Genomic DNA, 27,087 nt, shown 5'->3' with positions numbered 1-27,087 from the left:
CGCTGCTTAAACAGCGTTATGTCAGTGAATCATTAGAGAAAGTCCAAATGTTCAGCTCACTGTAAACGGCTCCTGCTCTGCCTCTTTAACCCGGTGAAGGCCGACATATGAAATAACAGTCTTTTTTTTTTTCTTAATGGAATTCATTATTGAATCTTTCTTCTTCTTTTTTTGAGTATCATATGTTTTGTTTATATTATGATATAAGAGAATATCTGAGAGTGTCTGCTCATATCTGAGAAGGAAAAACACCAAACTGAGCAAAAGTATGCAATTTGATGCAATAGCTGATATTTATATATCCAAAAAACAAAACAAAAACGATTTGATTTACTTGTAATGTAAATCTTTGTAATCGTTACAACAGTATAGCAGACTAAATGCACAAAATGGATCTAAATATCAGTTACTCTGTATCTCAAAATAATATGGTATACTTAGCATGCTTAGTTTTACGATTAATGTTCTGTAGTTTTTATTATGGGTCCAAACATATACCACCATGATTATGAGATATACAAATCAACGTTGCTCAAAAACCTGATGTATCATATTTGACACTCACATTTGAACATAATAAAAAAAAATGTATATGGATAGTCAAGTACACATAGTCCAGTTTTCATCTTGAAATATCACTATAACAATACAAAATGTATTTTGTTTAACATAAAAGGGGACATTTTTATAATTAAACTACAAGGCCTCTTACTTGTTTTAAAAAAGTATAAGATTATACTGTAAAAAATGACTGTGAATTTAAAGGTAAAAGACTGTAAAAAAGCTTCAATAAAAACCTGTTAAATGGTTTACAGTAAATTCCCCTACTATATACGGTGAAAAGCTGTACTATACCGTATTAAACCGTTTTTGCAAGTGCAAAAGACTGTTTAATTGACAGTGAATAACTCTCAATTGATATTTCCAGAATTCCCTGCATTACATTTTTAGTTTGATGTTTTTTTTTTAAATAACTGTTTCTTCTTCGTTTTTTTTCATATCAGTTTTGTATATTAGGGCTGTATATTACACCTATATCTTGTAAAATAATTGTTAATTACATTATTTCAGATGTGTATTTATTACCACGATGGTGTTTAGTTGTTTGTGTGAAAGACACTGTGCACCTTCTACAGTATATAATATTATAAAAAAACTGCTTGTGATGGGGTTTGGTTCGTCATGTGACTTTCTTATCACCACCTGCATTTGGTGGTTATCAGTGTATTACAAAGGTACAAAACAGATTTCAGTACTTCAACAGACTGGTATTTTAACATTATATCAGTTAATTAAATTAGGGTATTTAACTGTAAATTTAAGTTAAAACTGTAAAACCTAAATTGTTAAATTCCAGGAACCACAGCTGCCTTTTTTTTTCACCGTAATGTACTTTTTTTTTTTCAGTGTATAATTGTGTACAACAGGCTTTTCAGCAAGTTTTGATAAATTTGAGGCCTTAGAAATGTACGTCCCTCATCAACCTTGAACACCACTCTCTTGTGAACACTTGTACAACAGTCAGCAAAAGCTAACAGTTTGTAAGGGTTTAAATATGGACATTTTTCTTACACAAACGCATCGATTCACTACAGGTGGCTTTATCAACCCCCAGGTGTCATGTGGAGTACTTTATGGATTTATGCACTTTATTGGACTTCTATTGGACTATTGGATCTCAACAGCTATTCACTGCCATTATAAAGCTTCTTTTATATATAACTCTGAAAAAAGAAACTGATATAAACTAGGATGACTTGTAGGTAAGTAAATCATGTGGTAATTTTAATTTTTGTGTATTAATTAACGCTTTAAAAGATCGTTCATTATGTCATAATTTCATGTTGCACCAAACCTGTAAACATAAAAGACAATATTGTTACATTTAATTATAAGGACACATTTTCAAAACATCTTTTTACGCTGAAAAAAGTCATACAGGTTCGGAAAGACATGAGGGTGAGTATATGATGACAGACTTAATTTTTGGGTGAACATTGACCCAAATTTTGAACATTAAGTGTTCAGATGTGTGGTCATATGTTGGAGCAGTGAGGTTTCGGATAGATGGTGAATTAGTTGAAGGCATATAGCACCTTCAAGGCAAAGCCTACCACAAATTAGATTAAAGTCACCAAGGTACATGACTAACACTGCAGGATATTTGGTTTGCAAACACCAAATGAAGTTACAGTGAGAAAAGTGTAAGCCTGATGAAGTAAACTCAAAAACCACAGAGGGAACATTCTTGAGGGAATTTAAAGCTTCAAGGATACAAAATAAACGGGCTAGTTACATGATAAATGATCTTTCAGTAATGTAAAGTGTCTGGGGAAAATCAAACTTTGCGACTTCACTGCTGATGTCTCACATTTAAAAACGCACTGCTGTGAGTCACCAGAAAATGCATTTTAACAGAACAAATAATAACAGAAAATATTTTGCGGTTGAAAGTGGAAACACATTTCATATTTTACAAAATTACTACAGCTGCTCCATTTGATCAGACAGTTTTTGTGCCAGTGAATTTAAAAATGGAGCTCTTATTGTTGAAACCAAACTGCAGTGTGGCTAATAAATCTAAAGGTGCTTTAAATAAATAAATAAAATAGCCCCATTTTGCAATTCCCTTTAATCCAAATATATAAATATCATGTGTAATAATCTAACTGAAGCAGAGGATGAAAATCAAGGCTGCCCGGTGTGAGAAAATGTGCTGGCAGATTATCCGCATTAGCATTCTTACTGGATGTTAAAAGAACCAGTAAAAAGGGATTAATGTTCACGTACAATAGATACCTTCTGTAAGTAGTTTCTATGCAAAAAAATAAGTTGAAATTCTAATTAAAAAAACAAAAGAGGCATAAACAAGACAAGGTCATATGTGAGGTCACACAACCCATGGCATTATGTATGAGAAACCTTCTTAACCTTCTTTTTTTTGAAGTGAAGCATCTCAATCCATCTAAAATGACTAGGGTTTTCTAGTCTTATTTAGAGAGGTATTTATAGGCCAAGTCATTTTACAATGCCAATGAGGCATCTTAATGATGTAGTGTGTGTCTCCGTCTCTTTGCTAATGTGCCCTCCACCTCACTGCATAATGAAAATGACTTTGTTACAATCCAACTCCACTGAAATAGCTTGCACAGATGGACAGACTGTACAGAAATCTGTCAAAGTCTGTGTGAGGGTTGACTGACAAGTGTTGGCTTGTGGAAAGTTCTTGCTTCAAACTTTTGGACCCTTTATTTCGCTTATTGGAAAAGTGGGAAATTGAGGCGTGGGTTGGCTGAATGGGAATGCTCGCGGATGGCCTTTACCAGGTTTTAAGCCGCCTTTTCATTAACTCTTGACATGTGTATAGTTTAGTAGCAAGAACTTAACAATGAATGACATTCATTTTAAATAAAGCAATGGCCAACATTGTCTGGTTTTGTGCTGCCAACACAAACCGTTTAAAATAAAGCATTTGTATAAATGTTGTTGCAACTCACGGTGGTGTTTCATTCCTGAGTGAATCAGCATTTTTCAATGAAACAGTTAAGTGAATGATTAAATCACTCATATTACTCATTAGTCACTCATTTTATCCCTATACACTCAAAAAAAATACACTGGGTCAATACATTTTCAAAAGGTGCTAATATGTATAATTTAGCAGTAAATAAGGTACAAAGATGTACCTTTTAGCTTTCGCCCCTTGTATTGAGTATTGTGACAGTGCACCTTTTTTATGAGATTGTAAATGAATCAGCATTTTTGAATGAATCTAAGGGAATTAGTCAGTGATTCTCTCATAAAGACACTCATAAATCAACGTTTAGTTGAATTAGTTGAACGAATAACTCATAAAGACATTCACTTGCAGAGTTGCTGCCACCTTCTGCCGTGTAGATGTACCCTGCAGAAAAACTCACAGAAAAATACCCCATCGCAGATTCAGACAAACTGATTTATTTAATATTAAATTGAACCCTGTCTACTTTTCTGATCGGTCTAGGATTCCGGAATTAACTGTTGAATAAAGGATAGTTTACACTTCAATATAGCAGCTAAGATAAAGCCAGTTTTGGCTGTTCGGCAGGTGGTTATTATCAGTGGTTTATATGTCAGGCTGTTGATGCCCTGTGATTTACTCAGTGTAGGAGTTCATTCTGCTGTGTGAAGAAAACCAACCTGCTAAATGTCAAATGTCCTCCTGTTCCAAGACTGAATTCATCTTCATGCTATGCTGCTTGTCCATGTGAGAATCAACCGGGCTGGGCAAGAAAAACTGTGCTTTACAAACTGACCAATGGCCTATTTCTATAAGAAACCTGAATTTCTATAACAGAAACCTGTGTATCTCTTTACAGCTGACTTACTGTGACATATCCAAATTATCAATGTAAGAACAGAGGCCATTACTACGGTGTAGTCACTGACCTGGACAAATCGTATTATGTTGTACATCCTTGAGTACTGCATGCTATTTTAGAGTGACATGCTGATTACTTGCCCTCGGGCTTGAGATCAGAACAAAAAGCACAGGAAGATGCTTTCAATATACAAGAGCTGCTGCAGGAAGAAGCTGGAGAGAAAACAAGGTAACATGACAAGGGACATCTTATGTCTAGGTTCACTGAGTCAGGTCTGTGCAGTGAGCTGCTAGCAATGGGAAAGATTGTTTTGTGTAATGGAGGAAAAGTTGGTGTGGTATTTTTTCTGTCAATGATTCTTTTAGTAATTTTTTGTTTTGTTGACCATTTGATGCTGTCACTTTAGTTATCTCGACTGAAGTAAAATATCATTAAAAATATCAAAATTCCTTGAGCCACACCAGCTGAAATTTTTTTTTTTGTATCACTGATTCATAACGAGGTTGTCACTCGAATGATCTTTATTGTACTTGTGCCATTAACATATCACTACAAATCAAATATTTCTGCTTTTTAAATAAAATACGTTAAATGTTTTTATTTCCAGTATTTTCTTTATAGTCTTGAGTCTGATTCAAACAGCTGACTGTGAATCTTTTTGACTATCTGATTAAAAACACACAAGCACAAGGTTTTTCTAACTGTTGTCAGTGGCAACTAGATTTTAAATGATTCCTGCTAAATTTGTGTGAATTTTATTTGTAGTCTGGAGCCCTGAATTTAAAACCAAAAGATCTTTAAATGAAAAGCTAAATTGTAAAAACAGAAACAAAGCATTACATTTTTCAATTAGTTTTACCGTATTTTTGAATTATAATACTAAAATATGACAATATATAAAATTCTAAATCTAATTTAAAAAGATAGTTCACCCAAAAATGAAAATTAGTCTATATTTTACTCACCCTCAGGTTATCCTAGGCATATCAGACATTCCTCTTTCAGACAAACACAATCGCAGTTATATAAAAAATTGTCCTGGCTCTTCCAAGCTGTAAATGAATGGTGCCCCTGTTTTTTGAAGCTGAAAAAAGTGCATCCATCCTTCATAAAACTACTCCACATGGCTCCAGGGTGTTAATAAAGGCTTTCTGAAGTGAAATGATGCATTAGTGTTTGAAAAATATAGATTTAAAAAATGTACTGTATAAACTGTAATCTCCAGCTTCTGGTCTCTCAAGCAGGCGTGTTCACAACAAGGCGTTGGAGCATATGTTGTAGGCGTAGCGGAAGATGCTTCAGGGAGAAGAGTGTAGTCTTGTGAGAACCAAGTTTTGTTTACAGCATAGGGAAGAAGACGTGAACTACAGTACATCTGTAGTTTGTTCTGCTGCAGCCTTCTCCATTTTGCAGAGTTCCTGGTCGGTATACTCCTGTTCAAAAAAATATGGCTGGGCAATATTTTTTTCGTTTTCTCCTGTGCTTCCGTGTCCGTCACTCTCTTCCCGAAGCTTATGTTGCGTCTTCCGCTGTGCTCAAATGCTGGAGATTACAGTGTAAAAAAATAAAATCTATATTTTTCTTACACTAATGCATCGTTTCGCTTCAGAAGGCCTTTATTAACACCCCAGAGCCGTGTAAGGGAAACCGGTCAATTTAGCTGAAAGGGATTCATTTAGGATTTTAAAGGGAATTTGGACAGAATCACTGTTTTACGGCTGATAACTGAGACGGCCAGCGATTCATTGAACGAGCCGTATAACATCAACTCTGCAATGGATAATATCCAGAGTATAGAGAAAACACTATTAATTAGCAAGTAACAGGATACTTCTCCTGTCAATATGAATAAGGCTTTATTGATAAATCTAAGACATAAACTAATCTAACATATAAGCACACGCACTCACACATTCACACAAGTTGCAGGAAGATAGAAAGTTAGGGAAGAATGAGTTTAAGAGAATGAAAATGTGAAATCCCAAGTTTACAGCCATACATGAAATTGCATAGACATGAACAACCATCAATCACTTAATTAACCCTTGCATTGAGTTTCTCAATGAGGTTACAATTATATCAGATGGGCTAACCCAGTTCAGCTCAGAGTCTGGGGGTAAGTTACTTGCATTGCATGTGTAAAGGGGGTTCCCTTTGTTGTCATCGAAAAGGGGGTTTCCAAAATTGCTGGTTGACTGGGAGATCAGGAGTCGTTAAAGTTATGTCTTGGGAGGCCTGTGATTGTGAGTTGTCTGAAGATGTGGAGTTGTGGGCTGGTTGTAGTTTTAGGCAGGTACTTGAGGTCAGACTCTGAGACACGGCGTTACAAAACTTAACTCAGAACACAAAACTCTCAACGGAAAAGAAAAGAAACTAAAGTAAAAGAACAGAACTTAAGTTTGATGAGACTAGGTTGTGTTTCTTCTCATCATGGCTCAGTACAGTAGCAGCAGGTGTGCTAAAAAAAAAAGAAGCATGGCTAAGAGCAAAAGCTAAGAGCTAAAACTAAAAGCCAAACTAAAAGCATGTGATGGTCATGCCGTGCATCTCTTGACCATCAATCTTGATTGCTTGCCTCAAATTTGAAAATCTCCTTTCCAAATTGGAACTATCAATAATTGTTCTGTTGTAATGTTGAAAGCTGTTCAAGCTGCTAGTTAGTGGGCTTGGTTCTGGCTTGTGGCAGTGGGATTTGATCTACAACATCCTGTCTTGAGCCTTTCTGTGGAATTTGGTTCCTCGTTTTTCAACCCTGCTTCCGATCGAATCTCTAATTGTCTCATTCGGGTCTGATACCCTACAGTAGTATGGAGTTTTTGATAGATGGATGTACTTTTTTGGGCTTCAAAAAGAGGGGCACCATTCACTGCCATTATTGAAAGAGCCAGGACATTTTTTAAATATAACTGCGATTGCGTTTGTCTGAAAGAGGAATTTCAGATACACCTAGTATAACCCGAGGTTGAGTAAATCATGTTTTTATTTTATTTTTTGGTGAACTATCCCTTTAATTCTATTAAACCTTGAAATAATAAAAATTATAAGATTCTGAAAAAAAAAATAAAGAATCATAATAAAAAGGATAAGAAATGTTTTAGATTCTATGCTTACTGTTCTCCTTAGTCATTAATCAAATAAGTAAAATTGGTCACAATCTCCAGTACAATAAGGTATCATTTGTTAACATTATTAATCACATTAGATAAAAAATAACAATGACCAATATTTCTACAATATTTCTATATTTACTATTCTTGGTTTATGTTAATTTCAACATTTACTAATATTTTTTTTGATCAAAAACCTGAACTAACATGCACAATGAACAAATATATTTTTAACATTAAAAGGTTAATAAATGTTATGAAATTGTATTGCTCACTGCTAGTGCATGTTAGTTAACAAATGGGACCTTACCGTAAAGTGTAAATTTGCAACTTTGAATATGTTGTGACCTCCTCTTTTCAGGACTTTAAGTCATTCAGATGTCAATGCAGCTGTGATAGTTCACCCAAAAATGTGATGTTTATCTGCTTACCCCCAGGGCATCCAGGATGTAGGTGACTTTGTTTCTTAAGTAGAACACAAACCAAGATTTAAACTCAAGCCGTTGCAGTCTATCACTATTATAATGTAAGTGGATGGGAAACACAGCTAAAACATACAATTAAAAAAAAAAAAAAAAAACATACACAAACAAATCCAAATTAAATCCTGCAGCTTTTGATGACACATTAATGTGTAAAGACACAAAAATGATCGTCTATGCAAGAAACTGAACAGTATTTATATACATTTTTACTGCTGATTCACGCAATGTCCAAACTGGTAGAAGTCTCCTGAGCATGTCCTCCTGTGCGCGTTCTCAAGCAGGCATGTGAGGAAGTGTCTTCTTCTTCTTCTTGCTTTATGGTGGATCGCAGACTAATAAGTGCGTTACCTCCACATATCTCTCTCAAATGGACCATTGACACTATTGGCCCTATCATACACCCAGCGCAATGCGATGCAAGGCGGAGCGCAAGTGTGTTTGCTAGTTTCAGTCCGGCGCCATTCGCGTTTTCTCATCCAGCACCACGTCATTTGTGCGCCGATGGGCTTGCTGGTCTAAAAAAGAGGTGTGTTCAGGTGCATTGCAAGTGCAATGCTATTTAAAGGAGCTGAAAATAGACTGCATAATTCCGCCATGTAAATAGCAAATACGTCGTGGCAAGAGCGCAACTGGCTCTTAAAGGGAATGGAAGATGACACTCTGATTGGTTTATTGCACATTACGCCCAAAAAACACCCATTACTCATTAAGAGAATAGGGACAACCTGTTTAGACCATGCGCCCGGGCAAAATAGCACTTAAAAGTCTGCGATACGCCATAAAGCAAGAAGAAGAAGATGATAACTCACAGGTCTGCTGCTGAGAATGTGCTCAGGAGAGTTCTAACAGTTCGGACATTGTGTGAATCAGAGGTACAAAAAATTATATAAATATTGTTCAGTTTCTTGCACAGACCGATTGTTTTGTGTCTTTACACATCAGTGTATCGTCACGAGTCGCAGGGTTTCATTTGGTTTTGTTTGTGTATGTTTTTTTTTTTTGTTGTTTTATTGTATGTTTTAGCTGTGATTCCCAATCACTTATATTAACAAGACTGATAGACTGCAACGGCTTGAGTTAAAAATCTTGGTTTGTGTTCTACTGAAGAAACAAAGTCACCTACATCTTGGATGCCCTGGGGGTAAGCAGATAAACATCTTTTTTTTTTTTTTTACTATCCCTTTAAAGCAAAAGGGGAAAAAAATCTAATAATGGAACATCCTGACAATCCTGTTCATTTTTAAGTTGTACTTTCCACTCAATGCCGATTACATAATTTATAATGAAAACTTTTGAACCACTCTGAATGATCATAGCATTAGACATTACACATAAATATTACATGTGAAGATACAGAGAAAACCGAAAATATCAAGTTTAATTTTAGCATCTACAGAATGACACTGTTGAGGAAGCTATGAAGTCACAGACTGCATTAAGACAAGAGCTTGGTCATTATAAGCTGTCTTTCTTCCTGCATGCACGCTGCCTAATTTGCTCAGTCACACCTGGCTGTGTTCTGGAGCTTCTAAGTGTGAGGTGAGGTCAGCAATTATGATTTTGGTGATCCACCCACAGAACAAGTGACTCGATGTCCCGGTCACCGCAGCCACGTCTTTCAATAGTTACCATGGAGATTCCCTCTTTCCTCCTCTCATAGATGGAACAGAGTAATGAGCAGAAAGGAGCAAGGAGTGAACTCATCAAACTGTCATCCAAAATGTTCAGCACTATTAAACTATCATTGTACCCTAGCATCTCCTCACTCCATTAGCATGATGAGGTGATTTAACTTCAGTGTTTAAGGATTTCTTAGATGCATTTGCATGATTAAAGTATGGAGACAAATGATGTGAGTATCAAAGATCAATAGAGCCAGTGGTTCCAATTTTTAATGCTTGCTAATGTATTCCGAACGTAAGTCTCTGTTCATTCCTGTAAAAAAACACACCTAAAAACTCTAAATGTACAAACAATAGCTCAGGTTCTATAATGAATGCTGAAGATGAAGATAAAACTACATGATTAGTGATCTGCAGGTGGATTCAAACCAACAATTTCTTCACATCTTCGTCCATTCCTCTTATGGTTAATTGATTCAGACTATGATGAATGATGTCATCTTCAGTAATTACCACCACTCACACACCATGAGTGTCGTCTCCCAACTGACAACCAACAGCGGAGCTCACCACCATATCCAGCCCATCATAGCAGCCCCCTGCATTTCTGTGGTTTTGACTACAGAACACAGCTTTCACCCCTGAAATGAGAGATATTTGTGACCCTAGACCACAAAACCAGTCATAATTAGCAGGGGGGAATATTTGTAGCAATAGCCAAAAATACACTGTATGGGTCAAAATTATAGAGTTTGTCTGTGTACTTGTTTCTGTTGGAAGGGTACAAAAGCTGTTCTCAAAGTCTAAATAGATTTTCCCCTCCTTTGTATCAATTGTGAAGGTTTTTCTTTTAAATTAATCATTTTATATATATATATATATATATATATATATATATATATATATATATATATATATACAGTATTGTTCAAAATAATAGCAGTACAATGTGACTAACCAGAATAATCAAGGTTTTTAGTATATTTTTTATTGCTACGTGGCAAACAAGTTACCAGTAGGTTCAGTAGATTCTCAGAAAACAAATGAGACCCAGCATTCATGATATGCACGCTCTTAAGGCTGTGCAATTGGGCAATTAGTTGAATTAGTTGAAAGGGGTGTTCAAAAAAATAGCAGTGTGGCATTCAATCACTGAGGTCATCAATTTTGTGAAGAAACAGGTGTGAATCAGGTGGCCCCTATTTAAGGATGAAGCCAACACTTGTTGAACATGCATTTGAAAGCTGAGGAAAATGGGTCGTTCAAGACATTGTTCAGAAGAACAGCGTACTTTGATTAAAAAGTTGATTAGAGAGGGGAAAACCTATAAAGAGGTGCAAAAAATGATAGGCTGTTCAGCTAAAATGATCTCCAATGCCTTAAAATGGAGAGCAAAACCAGAGAGACGTGGAAGAAAACGGAAGACAACCATCAAAATGGATAGAAGAATAACCAGAATGGCAAAGGCTCAGCCAATGATCACCTCCAGGATGATCAAAGACAGTCTGGAGTTACCTGTAAGTACTGTGACAGTTAGAAGACGTCTGTGTGAAGCTAATCTATTTTCAAGAATCCCCCGCAAAGTCCCTCTGTTAAAAAAAAGGCATGTGCAGAAGAGGTTACAATTTGCCAAAGAACACATCAACTGGCCTAAAGAGAAATGGAGGAACATTTTGTGGACTGATGAGAGTAAAATAGTTCTTTTTGGGTCCAAGGGCCACAGGCAGTATGTGAGACGACCCCCAAACTCTGAATTCAAGCCACAGTACACAGTGAAGACAGTGAAGCATGGAGGTGCAAGCATCATGATATGGGCATGTTTCTCCTACTATGGTGTTGGGCCTATTTATCGCATACCAGGGATCATGGATCAGTTTGCATATGTTAAAATACTTGAAGAGGTCATGTTGCCCTATGCTGAAGAGGACATGCCCTTGAAATGGTTGTTTCAACAAGACAATGACCCAAAACACACTAGTAAACGGGCAAAGTCTTGGTTCCAAACCAACAAAATTAATGTTATGGAGTGGCCAGCCCAATCTCCAGACCTTAATCCAATTGAGAACTTGTGGGGTGATATCAAAAATGCTGTTTCTGAAGCAAAACCAAGAAATGTGAATGAATTGTGGAATGTTGTTAAAGAATCATGGAGTGGAATAACAGCTGAGAGGTGCCACAAGTTGGTTGACTCCATGCCACACAGATGTCAAGCAGTTTTAAAAAACTGTGGTCATACAACTAAATATTAGTTTAGTGATTCACAGGATTGCTAAATCCCAGAAAAAAAAAATGTTTGTACAAAATAGTTTTGAGTTTGTACAGTCAAAGGTAGACACTGCTATTTTTTTGAACACACCCCTTTCAACTAATTGCCCAATTGCACAGCCTTAAGAGCGTGCATATCATGAATGCTGGGTCTTGTTTGTTTTCTGACAATCTACTGAACCTACTGGTAACTTGTTTGCCACGTAGCAATAAAAAATATACTAAAAACCTTGATTATTCTGGTTAGTCACATTGTACTGCTATTATTTTGAACAATACTGTATATATATATATATATATATATATATATATATATATATACTAACTATAAAACTATAATTTCTCTTCTTTGCAGTCTTAACATTTGTCTACTTTATACTTATACAAAATGTGGCAATATTTTTGCGAATGGACACTGAAAATAATAAAAACTGTTCTATTGATCGATCTTTTTTCTTTTTCTTTTTTTACTGGAGGGTTTCTCTGTGACTAAAACAAGATATCCTACCCTAATTAAAGCATTCAAAGGCATCGTCTAGAGTCTGTCTGGTTACTGCTACACTGATGTAGTCGAACACTAGAAATCTTATTCCTGAGTGATAGTTTTCATGGGGGTGAGACATCATCCGACTCAGTGTGACATTCTTAGGCATTAGGTAACTATAATTTCTAACTGAAATGTCTAAGGCCTGGTTCTCCAGTGCAGTCAGATCTATTGTTGATGCGGTCAGAGACACCTAAGGATAACATCTGGTGTTGGGAGACACCCAGTTTAACTTAGATCAGATGCATATGAGAATTTCTACCACAAAAAATAAAATAAAATAACTTTTTAAAGTCGTTTCTTCAACACATTTATTGTGAGTCTGTTTTAAATAAACAACCCTTAAATGACACTTAAAGACAAAACTAACAGAGATTACACTTTGTCAAGTCAAGGGGGTAGTCATGGCCTAATGGTTAGATTGTTGAACTTGCAATCCAAGGGCTGCAAGTTCAAGTCTTGGGCTGGCAGGAATTGTAGGTGGGGGGAATGAATGTACAGGACTCTCTCCACCTTCAATACCATGAATGAGGTGCCCTTGAGCAAGGGACCAAACCCCCAACTGCTCCCCGGGCGCTGCAGCACAAAATGGCTGCCCACTGCTCCGGGTGTGTGTTCACAGTGTGTGTGTGTTCAGTGCTGTGTGTGTGCACTTTGGATGGGTTAAATGCAGAGCACTAATTCTGAGTATGGGTCACCATACTTGGCTGTATGTCACGTCACTTTCAAACTGATCAAAAGTGCCAGTAACGTAATATTACAAAATATGTATATAAAAAATTCTGTTCTTTTAAACTTTCCATTGACCAAAGAATCCTCAAAAATATTAAGAAAAATATTAAGTAACACAGTTGTTTTCTGCATTGATCATAAGAAACAAATGTTTGTTCAGTGTCAGATCAGCATACGTAACTGGAGTAATGGCTTTTGAGAATTCCTCTTTGCATCACAGGAATAAATTATATTCTAAAATAGATTCATATTAATATATTATAATTTTGAATGTGTATTGTATTAGTTTAGATATACACTCCAGTTTTATTATTATATTAACATATTAAAATGTTATTTAAATTGTAATATTTCACAACTCTTATATTTCACAATGTTAGTGTTTTTAGTGTTTGTTTTTTTCTATCAAATAAATGCAGCCTTGATGAGCATAAGAGACTTCTTTAAAAAAATATTAACAAATCTTTCCGACCACACACTTTTGAGAAGTATAACACAGATGTTAGTCAGATAGTCTGTTCCATTCTAAGTAGTCAGTTCTTGACCAGCATGGATTGCAATGTGGTGCACATTTATGCAAAAGATTAATCAAAACAACATTATGAGGCTATGAGCTCAACACTGCCACTGACTGAATCATCTGCATTTCCTGTCTGATTGTCTGTGTCTCCACGTAGACATGACTGCAAATCCACACGGGCATGGGCAGTTTCCCGTCCATCTGCATAACCATTGTGAAGCTTCTCGTCTCTCCCCTGCAGCGGGGGCCAAGGCTCTGCCATTCAGGAAATTTAAAGCAATGGACCGAATGCAGAATCACAGTAGTTCATCAAGTCACAGAGAGTGAGAGACACAAATGAGCTCTCTCTTTTTTTGAGGGACGTGAAACTGGAGATGGGTCTTCCACAGTTTAGCTGAGGTTTCTTTTCTGAAGAGAATTTTGAAAAGTTGGTACCCCATACCAAGTTAATCGATGCATTTGGAAACGAGAAACGAAATATCACATGAATTTTTAATTCAGACAGAATAAAGGTGCCAAAAACCACAGTGATGATGGCAAGGAAGAAGATGGCACACCAAAATCCATAGAAGAAAAACGGAGAAAATTATAATGACAGAACACAATGTTTAGAGGTATAATTACAGACTGCTGCTTGCTGTCAAGAGTTCATCTAAATTTCACAAGTTGTTCTTATTCCACACACACATGAGAGCTATCTGCATGCTTTGTTGGACACTGCTAATGAAACCAAATCACACAAGCAGACACAATTAAATACCTTGACACTCAAAGACTTACACAGTGCAGCACATAAAGAAACCTTCCCAAGTAATGTTAAAATAATTAAAACAACAGGAACAAAACATTAGGATGAATTATAACTGCATTTAAATGACTTTAGTTGGAAGATTATACACATGTTTAGCATCTTTCACATATCATAACCTCTATTCCACTTGAAGGAAACAAGCAACATAGTGGACGGATAAAGAAAAAAAAAGTGTCCAATTATCTGGAGAAGTCAGATGTGAAACTGAGGAGTGGGAAGAAAAATCAAAGCACTTCTTAAACAAGTCATTTACTCTAAGGACACTCTCTCTACTGCACTACCGAACAGAATAATTAGACATGCAATACTGTTAATGATGACTGCACATATCTAATGTAACTACACATCAGCCTGAAACCTGCTTCACTGTCCACATATACTGCACAAATCAGGGCCTGAAATTATATATATATAAAAAAAAAAGATTTGTTTGTGTTATTTTCTATGGGCGGTCAGCAAAAGTACATGCTTGACATTAAGAAAGCATCCTTTTATCATTTAAAAATCAGTCAGTGCATGTTTCTTTCAGTTTAAACTCAAATCATTTTAGTCTTGGACTAGATTTAAGCCTTGTTTCACAGACAACAGACCAAATTTATAAAGTAAATGAACAAACGAATGAACAAACAAATGAATGAACCAATCAATCAATCAAATGTATGTTTTATATATATATTTTTTTTTTCTCTCTCTCTTTATATATTTATGCTTTTAATGGAACAATAGAAAGTCTTTTCAAAATCAAGACTTAAAAAAAGTTGCATTAATATGTGTCTCTCTGTTTGTTTGCACATAGTTTTGCTTTATATGCCATAAAGGTTTCTGCATTTTTTGCGACGTTATCCCAGCACGCTTTACAGTCGCTTCTTTTCTCGCTTGTGATTTTTGGCTGGGAACATAGCAGTGTGTCCATACTCCCACCAGTTCTGTAATCAGGCTGATTAATAAGCTGTGAATTCTCAACAAACAGTGCTGTGGTGGAATCAGTTGTGGAGATTTGCTGTAAAGTTAGTAGTTTCTGCATGTTTATAAGAAGATATCCTTGCAAAGATGAACAAAAAACGCCATTCCGCTGAGAATTCTGGGATTCTACACCAATGCCAACAGCACTGCTATGAACAGAATATGACAGCACCCTTCTGTATTGCTTCCACAGTAAATTTCTGCTGAATTTTGTCCACTGCTTCCAGCGACTTATTTCCATCTCATGAATTGCTTTTTATTTCACATCTTGTAGATGCATTTGAGAAAATCCCATTTATCTGCCTGTTAATTAATGGGCTCATTACTGCAAGTATAGTAGTATCTAGGGATCAACAGAGGTGAAATTTGCTGAGAATGTGAGAGAATAGTACATACTAAAAATAAACATTCACATAAAATAAGCCTGAGATCTAGTCCAATAAGGAAGCGTTCAGTTCTCTGGAGACACACTAAACGCACTTCTAGAGTCTCTATTCCCACAGAACTTACGGATCTGCCAGATTTGGATGATATGTAAATCCTCAGTCTCATCTATTCAAACTACTCAGACTGCATTAACGGTTTAGTCTGAGGGTTGTGTGTGTGTTTCTGCCTGTTTGTGTGTGCTGTCATTAGGCCACTGGGATACATTATTCACAAAACTCTGCCAGAAATAATTTGCAAGACAGAAGGAAGTACAAAATGATTTTGTGCAAGGAGAGCATTGCTTATGCTGGTCATATATATCACACCTATTTATCACTCTAGATCCTCTAAATGTGTAATTACAATTAAATACGAATATGCATGTAATACAACTGGCATTGTGTTTGGCAACTTCAATCAAGCTGATTCCTATACACAATGTAGCTGTTTCTTATCTGGAAAAAAACATATTTAAATGGGATATTTTATATGACCTGCAAAAAGTGCTTGAAGACGTGTTTTTTAGTTTATCTATACAGATCGAAATTGGAGATGTAATTGTTCATTTCCTCAATTTTTACAATTAAATTACTTTTGCAGTCATCTAGCACTTATGCAAACTTTAAACACACTAATAATTTAACCACACTATTAAAAGTAATCTTTAATAAATGCCAAAAATCAATAAACAATTTTCATACTGTTCTGTACGTTATAATGTTGTGACAATTTACTGCTGCATTTAATATGATTAATTTGAGTTTTTAGTGCTAAATATTACATTTATTTGTATTTATACAAAATAATAGAACTTTAATAATGGCCATTTATCAGCCATAATAAAACATGAAAATAATTAACAGCATACAGCTACGATGTTTTGATGAAAAACTAAGTAAATTAAGTTTCTACAATCTGCATTTTAACTTTAAGAAATAGTTCACCCAAAAACAAAAAAATTTGCTGAACATTCACTCCCCCTTAGACCTTCCAAAGATGTTGCTGAATTTGTTTCTTCATCGGAACAAAATTTTAGCAGTACATTACTTGCTCACTATGGATCCTGTGCAGTGAAAGAGTGCCGTCAGAACGAGACGTCAAACAGCTGATAAAAGCACCACAAGAACCCACAAGTGATCCACATGACTCCAGTCCATCAATAATGTGCTGTGAAGCAAAAAGCTGAATAATTTTGTTTTCTTCTGTGAAAAAATTGCTTGTATTTTATTTTTATTTTTTTTACAAACATGCAGCTTTTTTAGCTTCACAAGTCATTAAGTGATGGACTGGAGTCGGTTTGTGGATTATTGTGGTGTTTTATAAACTGTGTGGACTCTCATTCTGACGGCACCCATTCACTTCAGAGGATCCACTGGTGAGCAAGTGATGTAATCCTTAATTTCTCCAAATGTTTTCCAAAGAAAAACAAACTCATGGCCTGAGGGTGAGTACATTTTCCAAATATTTCCCTTTAGGGTTAACTATTCCGTTAAACCAAATTACCAATCAAAGACATAATAGTCTAATAGACCCTAAATGCAATCCAGGGCTTGTAAACTGATCCTGTTAAGTCCATTTTTGCCAAATGATGCTATTTATCTTTTTAAGCCCCTGAAACACTCCATACAATGATGCAAGACCTTGAGATACACAAAAACACAACCAAACCTCTCCTAAAGGATATCTGATAACAATAGGCACTCCATCACACTGTAACCTCCACAGAACACACAATTCTTCAATGTCTGCCTAAAACAACACGCTTGCCAGCTTACCTACAATTCTCAGCAGATGACAAGCGTTCTGTTGATTAACCGAATCCTGCGCTCATTTCTACTGGCGTGTGCTGAATGAGAGCCTTAAGACAGCTGAAATAGCAGAGGAAACACTTGGCTTATCACTGCTAATTAACACACTACAAGATAGCACCACTGGCAGTGTCAGAAATGTTGAATGGTAATTTAAAATGAAATGGTTTTGCATTATAACACAATGAAATGTGGGCTCAAAAACACAAGTTGCCTTTTAAGATAGCACAAGCTCTCCTTCTGCTTGTTTGTTTAGTGCTGTTGCCAAGAGTACTATTGTAGATTTACCAATAAGATGCAATCTAGGGTATTTACAAAACACACAAACATATATATTTTACTTAACAATGGCTCTTAAGCACTAAAATGTAAGCCTAATAAAATATGCCATTAGGATAAAGACTTGAAGTAAATTAAAAACATGTCACATGGGTTTATTCTATGCATATTAGTGGGAATAAAATGCATCCCAGTATTCAGGTGTTCAAAACACACTATACCCAAATACAGGTCCTTCTAAAAAAATTAGCAAATTGTGATAAAAGTTCATTATTTTCCATAATGTAATTATAAAAATTAAACTTTCATATATTTTAGATTCATTGCACACCAACTGAAATATTTCAGGTCTTTTATTGTTTTAATACTGATGATTTTGGCATACATGAAAACCCCAAATTCCTATCTCTAAAAATTAGAGAACATGTGTCAAATTAATTTTGACAGTGAGAAAAACTTAAACAGATATAAGTTCTACTCTCTTATTGGCTGTAAATATAAGATTATTTTCTAAATAATTAAAAACTGACACATATTACACTAAGCTCCGCCCATCTTGGTGCTAACTCAGGCAAGTGTTACAGAACGTCCAATAGGATTGCACTAAAGATATTAATGAACAGCCTTGTGTCAATAAAACATGCTCATAATGTCTGATGATTGGATATCATTCTTAACATCGCAATGCAGGTAGGTTATCTTGTTAAATTATTAAGAAACTTTACTGAAAAATTCAAATCAAAATCAATGTAAACACTTTAACTGAAAAAAGTCTAATTTAACAGTATTACAACTGACGCTACGATTCAACCCTGCTGCTACACAGTACATTTTATTATTAACGCAAGGCTTATCACAAAGCAAAGAGAACCTGACAGACAGCTATTACAGGGCATTAGGGATGAACAGTATTCTACTAATATATGTTACTGCAGCAAAGGAATATGGTCTGTTAACAGCTAGTGATATCTGGAACTGTATGTTATATGTATTCATTACAAATGCCACCCACTGTACAAACCTCAAAGCTAACAGACATCTGGAGTGATCAGCATGTTTTCCCTTAAGGCAGATGTCTCAAAAAAATCATCTTCTCCTCACAGTCTTGCTTCCTTTTAGAAAATGCGGTTTAAATCATACAAATATAATTTGCAGCAGGATATTAAATCTATGAGCTCAAAGAGCCTGAGAAAATGAGTTTTTCTGGGCAGTGGCTGTGTTTTCCTCTGACAGGGATCTCTGATCTCCAAGAGGACTGGTTTATTTTTTCAAGCAAATTCCTCATATTTGCATGTTCCATGTTTTGATCATTGAGAAATTAGAAAACGGAAATGGAAATAGTAAAAGTGGTGTTCAGAAGGAATCTGTGGAGTGGATGGGGAATCAGAAGGGGGAAGAAAGGGGATTTAATTGATTTTGAACGTGGAATTGTTGTTGGTGCCAGACGAGTTGGTCTGAGTATTTCAAAAACAGCTGACCTGCTGGGAGTTTCACGTACAACCATCTTTAGGGTTTACAGAGAATAGGCTGAAAAAAGAGAAATATCTAGTGAGTGGCAGTTGTGTGGATGAAAATGCTTTGTTGAGGTCAGAGGAGAATGGGCAGACTGGTTATAGATGATTGAAAGGCAACAGTAACTCAAATAACCACACATTACAAGGTATGCAGAATATCATCTCTGAATGCACAACACATCGAACCCTGAAGCAGATGGGCTATAGCAGCAGAAGACCACACTGGATGCCACTCCTGTCAGCTAAGAACAGGAAACAGAGGCTACAATTCACACAAGCTCACCACAATTAGACAATAGAAAATTGGGGAACCGTTGCCTGGTCTGATGAATCATGAGACAGTCAGATGGTTAAGTCAGAATTTGGCATAAAGAACATGAACGCATGGATCCATCCTGCCTTGTCTCAACGGTTCAGGCTGGTGGTGATGGTGTAATGATGTGGGGGATATTTTTTGCCACACTTTGGTCCACTTAGTACCAATTGAGCATTGTTTGAACGCCACAGCCTATACCTGAATATTGTTGCTCACCATGTCCATCCCTTTATGACTACAGTGTACCCATCTTCTGATGGCTACTTCCAGCTAGACATGTCCCGGTATTCGGTAATGCAATATATCACGGTAATAAATATGCACAATATTGATATCGTGGGCACTTCTAAATACTGTAAATAAAAAATAAAAAATTGAAAGAGCATGTACTCTGATATAAACAAGCACATGAGAAGTGCATGGGGGAACATGTGAGAGACGCGCAGATTTTCTCTCTGACAGCAGATGGCACTAAACTGCAGAAAATGCAGCTGTTACCCTGGAAACCCCATAACTAAAGCAGCTGCTACTTTCTAAAATGTATTTAAATAGATTTAAATAGTCATTCAGATTTGTGGATTTGCCGTGTTCATCATGGATTCAACTTTATTGTCATTATGCAGAGTACAAGTACAGAGCTAATGAAATGCAGTTAGCATCTAACCAGAAGTGCAAGAATATAGTGTTTTATATACATAAAAGTGCAGAGTAAGTGAATCTATGAGTTACAGAATCTACAGTGGAGTTGCTACAGTATTAAACAGAGTATGTACAGATTATAAATAGGAATGCAACGTAGGGATATGGGGTTTTATATATATACATTATGAACAGCAGCAACGTAAGAACAGTGGTAATACAGTTAGATGAGTGCGCAATAGTATTGTTAAACAATGTATTCTATGCAAAGTAATCAGTAGTGCAATACTATTTATAGAAATAGTTTATTGTGCTATGTACATTAACAATGTTAGATAGTTTACAGTGTGATAGCTTGAACGATGTGTAGTCTGCAAAATATGAGTAGTGCAAATACATGTATGTAAAGTACTGTGACCAGTGCAGTAAGAAAGCAGATGCAGGTTAGATTGGTAGTGTGGAGTTTAGAAGTGTCACAGCCTCGAGGAAGAAGCTCTCCCTGAGCCTACTAGTGTGAGAGCATAGGCTTCTGTAACGTCTGCCGGATGGAAGGAGGGTGAAAGGTCCACGGATAGGGTTAGAGGCATCCTTGATGAATACTTAAAGGGGGGGTGAAATGCTCGTTTTCACTCAATATCCTGTTAATCTTGAGTACCTATAGAGTAGTACTGCATCCTTCGTAACTGCAAAAAGTCGGAAAAACACGAGCCGCTGGAGGCGTGACGTGTGGGCGGAGCTAAAGAATCACGAGCGCCAGTAGGCTTTTGTGTTGAGAGCATGTGGAAACTGTGACATTACCGTGAGGGAAAAACCATCATCCAAAACAGACCATGGCTTACACTCAGATTCAGCCGTTTATTTATGATCCAGAATCAGATCCCAAGGCTGAAACTGAACGAGAGCAGCAGCAGCAACGACTCGCTCCGAGCGGGGCTCGAACCCGGGTCTCCGATGGGAGGTGGACGCACTAACAAGGAGGCAGAGATATTTGAAGCAGTTTTACTCACCGCCTGCTGTTCCAACACACGATCGTGACCCTTTTTCATTGGGATTGCATCATCCTTAAGAAATAAACGATACGTCCGTCATCAAACTAGGCCTTGTTTGTAAAACAAGCATCTTCGAAATGCAGGGAACAAACAAAAACACTTGCACAACTCCGTTGATGCTCTGTAAAAATAAACTCCATCCACTGGTCCCTTAATGCTGTTTTTTTGGTAATCTGTGCAGGGTTGTCTTGCCCTGGCAACCAAAAACACACTTCTTTTGTGACTTTTCGCGACGCTCTCGCCCTGATCAGTGAAATGTCTGTGCTGCTCAGCCTCGCTATACGGGAGCGCGTGCAGAAGTGCCTTAGGACCCATATAAGGAAATTCCGCTCAATCTAACGTCACACAGAGCCATACTCGAAAAAAACTTTCCGAAACTTGTGACAAACCGGAAGGAGTATTTTGGGAACAAAAATACTCCTTCAAACGTGCAACTTAATTTTTGAAACTTTGTCCATGTTTAGCATGGGAATCCAACTCTTTAACAGTGTAAAAAACTCAGTATGAATGAAATAGCATTTCAACCCCCCCCCCCCCCTTTTAAAATATTTAGACTTTTTTTTAACAAAGATTAATAACTTCTGTAGCAAATGTAGCTAATGCTCATTGTGAATGTTAATGCATTAACTAAGATTAACTAACGGGATCTTACTGTAAAGTGAGACCTATTGGTCTTTATAGTTGGGGTCACTTCATCTACAGTGATATCATTTACTTGATTGCAAATGAATGCACAGACACTATTTAAACTGAACAGAGATGACATCACTGAATTCAATGATGAACTGCCTTTAACTGTCATTTTGCATTATTGCCACACTGTTTTCTGAATGAATGTTGTTCAGTTGCTTTGACGCAATGTATTTTGTTTAAAGCGCTATATAAATAAAGGTGACTTGACTTGATAGTTCTTTTGCACTTTAATCTGTGTAAAAAGTTTCATTTTTAATATTTTTCTATATTGCTCTATTGTATTTTTGTTTTAAGAAAAAAAGTTATTAAACCTGTTATACTGTATTATTACTAAATTTCAATATCGTGATAATACCATGATAAAAGCATTAGCAATTAATCACAACATGAAAAATTTATACTGGCATATCCCTACTTCCAGCAGGATAATGCACCATGTCACAAAGTATGTTTTCCCTCATGGCTCACATAACCCTAAACCCAATGAATGTACTTGATACTTTTCCAACATTTAATGGTTTATAGTTTTAGTATGTACTACAATTTATAACTGAAAAATAATGGAGAGTGAATTAATCTGACATGTTCAAAGATTCATATTCTTTGAAACCTATAACAATAACATTGCAGTTCCTCGTTCTTATAGCCATATGATAACATTCTTGTGTAGTACTTTGAAATTTGAACTACATTTAGATGCAGTCTTTTCAGGCTGAAAGTCAAAAGTTGCCTGTTAATAGTGGAAATCTTTATTAAAGCAAAGGGCAGTCCTCATTAGATATCAACATTATGTCCACACAGCTGTTAAATAAAACAACATCCACTCTGATTCGACCTGCTCTGAGTTCTATGATCAATAATTAACCTATGCGCAACAAGCCTCTTATAGAGTCTACACTCATAATAGAATCTGGTGTATGGACAACCTGCGTATTTCTTGTCTGTAAAGCTTTTAGTATGTATCCTGTAAAAGCACTCCAGGGCACTCACAGCATAATTAAATAGCCAAAGGCAAAACAAAGGCACTATTCCATCATGTGACCATAAATGAACCATTTAATGCGCCATTCTTACATATATATATATATATATATATATATATATATATATATATATATATACATATACTTTTTATTTTTTTAAAGAATGAAAAGCAATTCTATTTAATATAAAAAAGTAAACCTTTTGTTTTTTTTATTTGAAAGTTCACATTCTTCACTGAAAAAACTAAACAAAAAACTAACTGAATAAATTATTTTGTTTGTAGGTCTACTGTAAACTGATCCATTATGTAGACTAGTTAACATATATGCTACTGATATGTTACACTTTCTCTCTAATTCACAAACAAATCAATAAATTGTATTATTTTTTATTTATCTAACCATTTGCAAATCAGTCAGAAACAAACCATAAGTAATTGTTCTGAATCATGGACTCATCGAATTTGCTTGCATTTACCACTTACTGAAAAGCAAATTTATACGTCTAACTATATAGTGTAACTGAGAACAAAAACTGTTTGTTTATGTCATGTGAAAGCAATGCAAAAAATGTAAATCCACATGATTTAAGTACTCCTGTTCTTATGGGGAAAAAAAGATACATACATTAAATAAATAAATGTTGGGAAAAAAACATTTTGATTACTATTTAGCAAATTTTTGGGAAAAGGCTAAACGAGAGAGCACTCTTTGATACTTTAGGCTATGAAGTATGAACACTTGCTACTTGTCTTGTTTGATGTGTAAGGCTCGAGTGCTTTCTTCTCACCTGCTTGTTTGAATCTCTGGATCAAGCGCTCTCTGATTCCCCTCTGCAGGTTGAAGTAATCATCCTCTTCATCGGGTGTATGGAGCAAGAGCAGAATGTGCTGGAAGACAAGCACGTGGAGAGAGGGGGTCTGGATGACTCTCTGCAGCTGGCTCTCTAGCCAGACCTCATGGGCCTCCATTAACTCAGGACAGCCTGATGAGTCGAAGAAGAACTGAGAGTTCAACACCAAACACAACACCCTACCCATCCAAAAACTGAAGTAATCATTGCCCCAGTCACAGCAGAAATGTTCCATGCTCTCCGGAGTGGGTGTCTTGCCAAGATCATGGTTGCCGCTGACGAACACAAGAGGAATGTCGGGGTCAGTGCCTCTCAGTGTTTCTTTGAGGTCCTTAACCTTGTAGCTTATCAGACCCGAACCAGACAAATTCAATATTTGATCTGGAGTATGGTTATAACATGAGACGAATTCCACAGAAAGGCAACATGATGTTGTAAATCAACTCTAGCACCACATTCTGAAGCAAGATAACCAAACAACTCTTTCACAGAACAGCTTTCAACATAAAACCATTAGAAAAATTATTGACAATTTCAATTCGGAGAAGAGTTTTAATAACTATTGAATAGCTTAATGCTGGGTACACACCAAAATATTTTTTTACATCTTATACGATTTTCAAAATATGAGGATAAAAAAATCCTAGATTTAACCGTTTTGCTCCTATAGTCAAGTCAAGTCACCATTATTTATATAGCGCTTTGAACAAAATACATTGCGTCAAAGCAACTGAACAACATTCATTAAGAAAACAATGTGTCAATAATGCAAAATGACAGTTAAAGGCAGTTCATCATTGAATTCAGTGATGTCATCTCTGTTCAGTTTAAATAGTCTATGTGCATTTATTTCCAATCAAGTCAATGATATCACTGTAGATGAAGTAACCCAACTAAGCAAGCCAGAGGCGAAGGCGGCAAGGAACCGAAACTCCATCGGTGACAGAATGGAGAAAAAAAACCTTGGGAGAAACCAGGCTCAATTGGGGGGCCAGTTCTCCTCTGACCAGACGAAACCAGCAGTTCAATTCCAGGCTGCTGCAAAGTCCGATTGTGCAGAAGAATCATCTGTTTCCTGTGGTCTTTTCCTGGTGGTGTCTGAGACAAGGTCTTTACAGGGGATCTGTATCTGGGGCTCTAGTTGTCCTGGTCTCCGCTGTCTTTCAGGGATGTAGAGGTCCTTTCTAGGTGCTGATCCACCATCTGGTCTGGATATGTACTGGGTTCAGGTGACTGCAGTGACCCTCTGATATGGATACAGACTGGATCTGGTGGCTAAGGTTTCAAACTGATGACGAAGAATTGACAGAGCAGCCATCAAGTCTTAAACAGTGTTCTAGGTTATTACATGCAGAATTTAGCAGTAAGAAATTACGTGTCATCCAGTTTTTTTTTAACGACTATGCATTCCATTATTTTTTCAAATTGGTGTATTTCACCGAGCCATGAAGAAATATAGAGCTGAGTATCATCAGCATAACAGTGAAAGCTAACACCATGTTTCCTGATGATATCTCCCAAGGGTAACATATAAAGCGTGAAGAGTAGCGGCCCTAGTACTGAGCTTTGAGGTACTCCATACTGCACTTGTGAGCAATTTGATACATCTTCATTCACTGCTACGAACTGATGGACGTAATATAAGTATGATTTAAACCATGCTAACGCACTTCCATTAATGCCTACAAAGTGTTCAAGTCAATGCAAAAGAATGTTGTGGTCAATTGTGTCAAACGCAGCACTAAGATCCAATAAAACTATTAGAGAGATACAACCACGATCAGATGATAAGAGCAGGTCATTTGTAACTCTAAGGAGAGCAGTCTCAGTACTATGATATGTTCTAAATCCTGACTGGAAATCCTGACATATACCAATTTTCTCTAAGAAGGAGTATAATTGTAAGGATACCACCTTATAAAGTATCTTGGACAGAAAAGGGAGATTCGAGATTGGTCTATAATTAACTAGTTCTTTGGGGCCAAGTTGTGTTTTTTTGATGAGAGGCTTAATAACAGCCAGTTTGAAGGTTTTAGGGACATATCCTAATGACAATGAGGAATTAATAATAGTCAGAAGAGGATCTATGACTTCTGGAAGCACCTCTTTTAGGAGCTTAGATGGTACAAGGTCAAACATACATGTTGTTGGTTTAGATGATTTAACAAGTTTATACAATTCTTTCTCTCCTATGGTACAGAATGAGTGGAACTGTTCCTCAGGGGGTCTATAGTGGACTGTCTGATGCGATACTGTAGCTGACGGCTGAATGCTTACAATTTTGTGTGCTGAATAAATACCTGGGGTTATGTTTGTTTTCTTCTAAAAGAGAAAAAAATAATCGGATCTAGCAGTTTTTAATGCTTTTCTGTAGGAAAGGTTACTTACCCACCAAGCAATACGAAATACCTGTAGTTTTGTTTTCCTCCAGCTGTGCTCCATTTTTTGGGCTGCTCTCTTTAGGGTGCGAGTATGCTCATTATACCATGGTGTCATACTGGTTTCCTTAACCTTCCTTAAGTGTAAAGGAGCAACTGTATTTAAAATGATAGAAAAGAGAGAGTCCATAGTTTCTGTTACATCATCAAGACTATGTGCCATATTTCTAGAGAGAAGAGCGGCACCACCCCAGGAAGGTCTGCCCCAAAAGCTCGTCCAATTGTCTATGAAACCTATGTTATTCTGTGGGCACCACTTAAACATCCATTGACTAATGACAATCTGCTATGCATCTTGTCACCACGGTAAGCAGGGAGGGGCCCAGAGCATATTACAGTGTCTGACATCGTGCTTGCAAGTTCACACACCTCTGTAATATTATTTTTAGTGATCTCCGACTGGCGAAGTCGAACATCATTAGCGCCGGCATGAATAACAATCTTACTGTATTTATGTTTAGCATTAGCCAGCACTTTTAAATTTGCCAAGATGTCAGGCGCTCTGGCTCCCGGTAAACATTTGACTATGGTGGCTATTTACTCTATATTCACGTTCCATACAATATAGTCACCAATAACTAGAGCACTTTCATCATGTTTCTCAGTGGGTGCATCACTGAGTGGGAAGAACCTGTTTAATGTTTTAATCGGAACAGAAGAGCGGTGTTTTGACCCACGA

General features: G+C 36.5%; 1 pseudogene; it reads right to left on the bottom strand.

Annotated features, from left to right (window-relative positions):
* Positions 1–9,409: 9,409 nt before the first annotated feature.
* The window catches only part of LOC127969305 (serine/threonine-protein phosphatase CPPED1-like), a 29,894-nt pseudogene continuing 12,216 nt past the window's right edge, over positions 9,410–27,087 (bottom strand).

Source organism: Carassius gibelio, chromosome B12 (genome assembly GCF_023724105.1).
Source record: "Carassius gibelio isolate Cgi1373 ecotype wild population from Czech Republic chromosome B12, carGib1.2-hapl.c, whole genome shotgun sequence".
Classification (NCBI taxonomy): domain Eukaryota; kingdom Metazoa; phylum Chordata; class Actinopteri; order Cypriniformes; family Cyprinidae; genus Carassius; species Carassius gibelio.
This window is presented reverse-complemented; position numbering and strand designations above follow the sequence as displayed.